The sequence below is a fragment of the Mus pahari genome, chromosome 10, assembly GCF_900095145.1.
Source record: "Mus pahari chromosome 10, PAHARI_EIJ_v1.1, whole genome shotgun sequence".
Lineage (NCBI taxonomy): Eukaryota > Metazoa > Chordata > Mammalia > Rodentia > Muridae > Mus > Mus pahari.
This window is the reverse complement of record NC_034599.1, coordinates 44219929-44227947: the sequence shown is the minus strand read 5'-3', so window position 1 is coordinate 44227947 and position 8019 is coordinate 44219929. Positions and strand designations below refer to the sequence as shown.

Below are 8019 nucleotides of genomic sequence, written 5' to 3'. Positions count from 1 at the left end.
ACACACACACACAGACACACACGCACACACACACACTAAGCCGTCCTGAGAAGGAAGCAGAGCCAGACTTTCTTTCTCCATTTGCTGAGCACACTGAGAGTACAGAGACTAAATGATTTGCCCAAGTTCACACTTAGCAGTCAAGGACACGTGTAACTGTGAAGCCTGGTGTTCTGAGTGCAAATCCAGGGAGCTCTCTCTAGGACAAGTAACGGCTTAGAAGTCGTGCTCACCTGAACCAGTTGAGAGGAAAAACCCAACCAACGGAACATGGAGGCTTTGTAGTGTAGGAGTTTTAGAGACCTTTTGCAATGTAAGAGCGCTAAACTGATGTGTGGAGAGGAGCCAGAAACTGCAGGGCTTCCCTTGTAATCTAGGCCCTTTACTTTCAAAATACACAACACTCAGGACAGAGACTCCCAAACGCTCCTTCAGGCTCGCTCCCTGTTGTCTGGTTATGGAGCAGCTGTCCCGGCAACTCAGCTAATTAAATTAGAGTCCGCTGAATGCTCTATTGACCTGGAGCTCACTCCAGTGAGCAGGCCTGCTTTGAAGGTGATGGTAGCCACAGCTGCTCACTAACAGATCGAATACAATGGACAGGCGATGAGGGGCAGTAGGAAAAGTGAGGCACGTGAGCAGTGCTGTCTAAAGCACGGCAGTGTGAGCTGCAGATCTGAGGCATTGGGAGCGGAACTGTGCCCCCACCCCTTAACCGCGGCATGCTCACCAAGTCCCTTGCCTACATTTGCCCTGGCGTAGTGGAAGTCCTCACTCCCTCAAAATGGGACCTTATTTGGAGCTGAGATCTTTGCAGAAGTAATCGAAGTTTTGAAAAAGGACTCTAAGCCAATGAGACTTCTAAGTACAGGACATCTGGACAGGTGGGGTGACTATGGCACAAGTTTTTAATCCAGTCCTTGGAAGACAGAGTCAGGCAGCTTCGTGCAAGGTCCAGGCCAGCAAAGCCTACACAGTGAGAGAGAAGACTATGTGAAGATACAGGGACAAGGCCATCTATGAGCCTTTGGTAAGAGTCAAACTTGTGAACATCTTAACTTTGAACTTGCAGCTTCTGGAACTATGGGCATTGTAACTGGTCAAATAAAGGCGAGAGCCTGTGACTGGGCAGTGGGAGCTGGAGGTCTTAGAAAGTGGAGGAAGGGAAGGGAAGACGGAGGAAGAGGTGGAAGGAAGATGGAGCAGAACCACATGGCCTGGAGAAGCTGCAAGTAGCAAGGGATCTCAGAGTTGGGGAATAGAGTAGTGTAGTGGTAGATCTGCCCAATCTAGGCATACAGCTTATAAATATAATAACTGGGTTGTGTGTTTTTTACACGGGCTTATTGGTGCTGGAGATTTACTGCAACAGGGGTTGGGGGTAGTAGAGTGGAGTGTGTGTGTGTGTGTGTGTGTGTGTGTGTGTGTGTGTGTGTTTGAGACAAGAGTCTCACTATGTAGACTTGGTTGTCCTGGAACTTGCATGAAGATGCCTGCCTCTGTCTCCCAAGTAGTGGATTAAAAATTTGTGCAAGTCACCCCAGCTTTCATTTCCTTTTCTGTTTTTAAGTTGTCCAGTCTGTGGTATTCCATTACTATTTAATTATTAAGCCTATTAAGCTCATATATCTGGAGACATGAAAAGGAGAGAAGACCTCTTTGTGAGGCAGACTCTTCCAGAACACCACCACCACCACAAGCATCAGTTATAGAAGCAAACATGTCTGGATTGGGAACTTGATATCAAATGGCCTTCTGTGAGTCTTCCATCAAAACACTCTACCTCTCTGTGCTATGGACTCTCATCAGTAAGACATAATTGGCAATAGCTACCTCACAGGGATGTTCTTAGGACTAATGAATACAGTCTTTACTCATGCAGATCTGGATCTCCCATGATCCTTTAGCATGCAGGTTCAGGGTCCACTGCAAATTCGGATGCATTAGTCCTTTTTGTAAATTAACTATCAAATGTTCCGAGGCCAACGCAGCCTCCCCACTATGGGATTTTGTCACCATGGGATTTTGTTCACCACATGGATGCTTCTGCTCTGGGTCCTGTCTGCCACGCTGAACTTATCCCACTTTGCTACTTGGCTCAGACAGAAATCACTCTCCTTCATTTGTCCTGCCAGACCAGGCCCAAGGAGAAGGGTGCTCACTGCTGCATGGCCCTACCTCCCATTACCCACCTGCTCACTCTGACATGACCACATGGATGCTACCAAAACCCTGCTAATAACTTTGCAATGTTTTTGCCTTATTTAAAATAAAATGCTTATTCCTTAAAATAACAACAACAACAACAAATAACTGGGGGGGGGGCACTAACTGTAAAACCCAAGTCATATAACACAGCCCTATTTACAGAGAAACACGGCAAATCAGTTGTTTTCATTACCTTCCTATTCCATCTAAGCTACCCTGACAAAGCTGAACACAGTAGCATATGCTTATACCCCATCACTTGGGAGTCTGAGGCAGGAGCATTGACACAAGACTGAGGCCAGCCTGAGCTACATAGCAAGGCTCTGTTTTTAAAAGACCAAGGAAAAGGAAACACCTGACCTTACAAAACATAATATAGTAAAAATAGTAGTGTTGTTGCAGATGGGAGCCAACAGTGAATTCTACAAAAGGCCATTAGTATGCAAAAATCGTAAGAGTGGCCTCGGACATGTAAAAACCAGCACTGGGAGGATAAAAGTCTAGACTATGCCCAAGCTTATTACTTTAAAAACTATTTCTATTAAGGGGATGTATGTTAAAGATCAGTGAAAGAAGAAGAAACAGGTCCCGGCTATGCGTAGAGTTGATGTGATATTTTTAAAATATCAGGCATTGGCAATTCAGCTACTATTTTGCTTCCACATTCCCTATCAAAGAGAATTATCTTCAACCTGGAAATGACAGAACAAACGCGGTTAAAAGGAATACAAAGTCTAAGATCGTTGAAAAGATAGGAAAAGGAAACTTGAGTTTTAAATGAGTTCATGATTCTAGACCCAAGTGAATTTTATCTCCTGGGACTTACAAATAACAGAAGCTGCAGATGTAATCCAAAAACCATTACATAGTCCTTGAGATGAGTGAGTGCCCTAATTTTCAGAGTTTGATAAAAGATGTACTATGACTTCAGTCCAAGGCAATTGAAGTCAATTTTATAAAAGAGCAGATTACAAAGTAGTTGGTGCCAGGTGTGGTGGCATATGAAGGCAAAGCCAGGGCATCTGTGAGTTCTAGGCCAGCTAGGCTTAGACAATGAGACCCAGTCTCAAAACACAGTAAGCACAGGTTCTAAGCTTTTTGTTTGACTATTTGTTTTTGGTTTTTTGGAGACAGGGTCCCTCTGTGTAGCCCTTGCTGTCTTGGAACTCACTCTGTAGACTAGGCTAGCCCCAAATTCAGAAATCTGCCTGCCTCTGCTTCTGGGATGTTGGGATTAAAGGCGTGCACCACCACCACCCAGCTCTCATCTTTTAAACAATACAGATACGGATATAGTAGTCTAAAGAGACTATACTAAGCAATGGAATGGTAATAAAATGCAATTTGTAACAAAGTCAGTGACATATTTGATGTTATCCATATTGTTAATATACAGCACTGTAATCAAGGCTTCCCTGCCAATGAAAAATGCCAGTAAGCATTCAAAGCAACTTTCATAAAGCAGAGGACGGAAGGGGAAACTGGAACTAAGTAGGGGCACTCCTTTTGCCAATGTGCCATCCAGACCCACTTTTGGAACGCCATTGCTTCGTCTTAAATCAAATACCAGATTCCAGAAGCACTGTCATGGCTGGGCAGCCATGTTTTCTGGGTATCCCAGTGAAGTCTGTGTTTCAAAGACAAGTTCTCACCTGTAACTCAGTAAGACTGTTTTTCTTTCCTTTTCTAAAGATTTATGTATGTGAGTACAGTAGCTGTACAGATGGTTGTGAGCCTTCATGTGGTTGTTGGGAATTGAATTTTTAGGACCTCTGCTCGCTCCAGTCAGCCCTGCTCACTCTGGTCAACTCCACTCATTCAGGCCCAAAGATTTTATTATTATACATAAGTACACTGTAGCTGACTTCAGACACACCAGAAGAGGGCATCAGATCTCATTACGGGTGGTTGTGAGCCACCATGTGGTTGGTGGGATTTGAACTCAGGACCTTAGGAAGAGCAGTCAGTGCTCTTACCTGCTGAGCCATTTCACCAGTCACTCTTTTCTTCTTTTCTGAAACCATGGGATTAGTTTAGCTGAAGTAAACAGCTAAAGAAGCCAGGGTGAGAGCCAGATGTCAAGTGCTTTCAGGGTTAACAGCCAGGGTGAAGTGAGGTAGACAGAGAGAGAGCCAGGAAAACTTGAGGAAAGAGGGTACGGGCAGTCACAGGGACTGTGGTGAGCAAAATGAGAAAGCCTCACAGGAAACAAAACTTGCAGATGGAATGAGCCCTGTGGCATTTGCTTCTGTGTTCCAGTGTTTGCAAGGGTAGAGGAAGAAAGGAACATTACAGATGGCAGAGGGCTGGGCATGAGGTAACTGTTGAAGTTAGGTGACTGACGAACAGAGGTTCATCATGATATTTTTAGTGTATTTCTTTAAGTTTCTTGGAAGCCATTAGACATGAGACTAAAAAAGAAAACCATTCAAATGCCTACAATGGCCAATGGCCCTCTATACCCATCTTGTCCATCTTCTGCTACCTCTGTCCACCCTACTGTTCCTTCTCTGCTGTCCTGAGTTCTTCCCCTCTCAGTAGCAGCACCTAAATATGCACCGGGCTCAGTTACCTCCAAGGCAGGGCAGAATCTCTATCCACTGTAGAACTGAGACTGGCCCTCACGGTCCTGCATGCATTGGCATTGGCTTCTGCAGCACCATCTTTAAGCATCCAGTGTAGAACTGAGACTGGCCCTCACGGTCCTGCATGCATTGGCATTGGCTTCTGCAGTACCATCTTTAAGCATCCAGTGTAGAGCAAGACTGACCCTTACGGTCCTGCACGCATTGGCACTGGCATCTCCTGCAACACCTTCTTTAAGCATCCTGATTTACTTCTATCTTTTCCAGAATTTGAATTACCAGAGGGCAGGACAGTTTTGTTCTGGAGTTTTGTGTGGCACTTACAATATCTGCTACCTAGTAAACACAAAAAGTTGGGTCCATCGTGTGCAAAAGTACATGCCACTAGCTTTGGTGCCAATCTCTTCAATAGTGGGTGTAGCAAAGACCTTACTACCCACTCTTGCCCTAAACAAACTAGGATGCCTGATTTCTGAAGGAGTGAAATGCTCAGAAATGCATCAGTTACTGCTCTTTTCCTACGCTAGGTAGACTTCAGAACGTGATTACAGATAGCCAGTGTGATTTCTGATTATCCTAACTTGTGATTTCACGAAATTCATAACCAAACTTCTCCCAGTAAAAGAATTGATCCAAATCATAATCCTAAATTTCCTCAAAACTAGGGCTTTATCTTTTTTTTTAATTTTAAATATTTGGACAAAATGGCAACAAATATTCACAACCAGATTGGTGATTGGGAAAAAGCCAAGGCAGAAATCACATAACTTTGCACCAATGTACAGCAGACTTCCTCCCCAGGTTTCCAGCTACCTCCGGGCACCCCTATGCACACTTTCATTTATCCATGGCACAAAGTCAACCATACAGCTTAGACAAACTATATATTTCAGATTATTTTTATGATCACAAAAGTATTTTGTATTTGTGTGTGTTTCAGTACTTCCAAAGGCAGGGGAAAAACTTGGGAACTCCAAAATAGAATACCCATCCTAAAAAAAAAAATCCTCAATTAGTAAGTATTTGCAAGCATGGGAAGGGAATTATAGATATCATCTTCAATAATATCAGTAACCAAAATCTGTTTGATTTACTCACAAATGAGCTAATAATTTATAGTGTAAGTGCTGTTCAGAGTCTAGATGACCTTTCTAGAGCTGACCAAGGCCAAAATGTTACTTCAGGAGAAAGCAGACAGTTCATTAGCTTCCCTTTCCCCACTTCACTGGGAGCCTTGTGATGTTCAGGCCTGAGGAAACAGTGCCATCTGGAGGGTCTCCATTTCAGAGACCGCCGGTTCAGCTAGAATCCAGGATCTGTGGAACCAGCTCACTGATTTAGGCTATTTGCACTTACCTTTTGAACAACTTCCTGTTTGTGATGATTTGGGGAAATCTTTCAAGGATTTCATTTCTCAAGGTCTGTTGTTCTTAAAAAACAGGGTCTTTCCACTTGGTTGGACACAGATCCTCTCAACGAATGCTTCTCAGCCCCCTTACTGCCCCAATGGATACACTCTCTAAGAGTTTCTCCACCCAGGCCAAGTGATATTCCCAATCCCAACACGTATCTTCCAAGACTGAGTATGAGCCCCTAGACCAGAGTTCCCATGTGTCCAATCAGATGATTCATCTCTAAGCAAACTAGAAACACCTACCAATGTCACTGGCCAGTGCGGCTGAGTGCCTGCACTGTCCTGGCTTACAGACTGCTCACTTCGGGGGAAGTCGTCCCCCAAGGCTCAGCTTATGCAACCCAGAAACTACAGATGAGGTTTTATATTTAACTGAGAAAGGAATGAGGAGACTGGGTCCTCCAAACTGTTGTCTCTGTCAAACAACAGGAACAGCCTCTATGAGCAAAAGCAATCTGTTCTGTCATGGTCCTGCATGAACAAATGTTCTGTAATGGTCCTGCAATGTATCGATTTCAGCTCCCTCCCTTAGCTCATTCTTTCAATTACTGAGAAAAGAATGCCACCTCAAATTGTGAATTCTCAGCGACAGTACTTTCCCCACCTGTGCAAACAGCCCCTTTCTTCTTCTCTCTTAAATAAGCCCACTTCTTTGTTCTCAAACACAACTAACAACAAACTACCACAGCTGGCTCAGACCACTCTCTCTCCTCTCATAGGAGACCATGCACAGTACAGATTGTCGTTAGCTCAAATGAATGCTGAAGAAATGAATGCTGAAGAAAATACTTTTTTTTTTTTTTAAGTTTTAGCTCTATGATCAGAAGGACTAAGCAAACAGAATGATTTGATTAAAAGGAATGAATCAGAACTAAGAAGGAAAGGGTAAAGACAGAGACTACGAAAGACTGGAGGAAACCAGGTTTCCTGGAGGCCAGGGATTGGGACATGGCAGACCGAAGCTGCAGGCTGGCATACTGCAACCCCTCAGAGAGTCCCTGCCTGGAAGCACATGAAGCTAAGCCTGCCTGGCTTCCATTTTGCAAGGGACAGGACGGACACAAACCAGAGCACTCGCTGGGATAATGTATCGTGGGATGCACCACCAACGATCACCAAGATCTCAACACACAAAGCTGGGCTGAGGGCTGGAGAGATGGCTCAGCAGTTAAGAACACTGGCTGCTCTTCCAGAGTTCCTGAGTTCGATTTCCAGCAACCACATGGTGGCTCATGATCATCTATAGAGAAATCTGATGCCCTCTTCTGGCATGTAGGTGCTTACACAGACAGAGCACTCCTATATTTAAAAAAAAAAAAAAAAAAGAATACATAATGAATAATTTTTTAAAAACTCAACACAAAGTTAAGCTGAAAACCTGTGTTGGGTCTGGGGAGATTGCTCCACGGGTAAAGCACTTGTGCCAAGTGTGGAGAAAGGAGGATGCATGCGCACCACCCACATAAATGCCATGCCAAGCCACTGAGGTGACCTGCCCCTAATCACGGCACTCAGCCGACAAGTCGGGATCTTCAGAATGAGCCGACTAGACAAACAAGCAAGCTCTGCCTCAAAACACAGGGCAGAGAGCAAAGGAGAGAGCCTAGGAGCGGCCTCCGACCTCCACACACAAACTGCACACATACACAGGCAAAGAAAAATCACCTATGTGCACCAACTGAAGGACTAGACTACACAGCCTGGTGTTAGATTTCACCCATGTAACATTCCAAAGGGATTCTGGCAATATAGAACCTTTGACATTTGAAGGATTTTTTTGTTGTTGTTGTTTTGTTTTTTTTTGAGACAGGG

At 44.3% G+C, this 8019-nt stretch overlaps 1 protein-coding gene across 1 annotated transcript in view; it reads right to left on the bottom strand.

Annotated features, from left to right (window-relative positions):
- Tmprss5 (transmembrane serine protease 5) overlaps positions 1-6548 on the bottom strand; it is a 37659-nt gene extending 31111 nt beyond the window's left edge. The window contains exon 1 of the mRNA XM_021207453.1: positions 6451-6548. The gene's annotated coding sequence lies outside the window, so the exon portion shown is untranslated. The remainder of the gene's footprint in view (positions 1-6450) is intronic.
- Positions 6549-8019: the final 1471 nt, after the last annotated feature.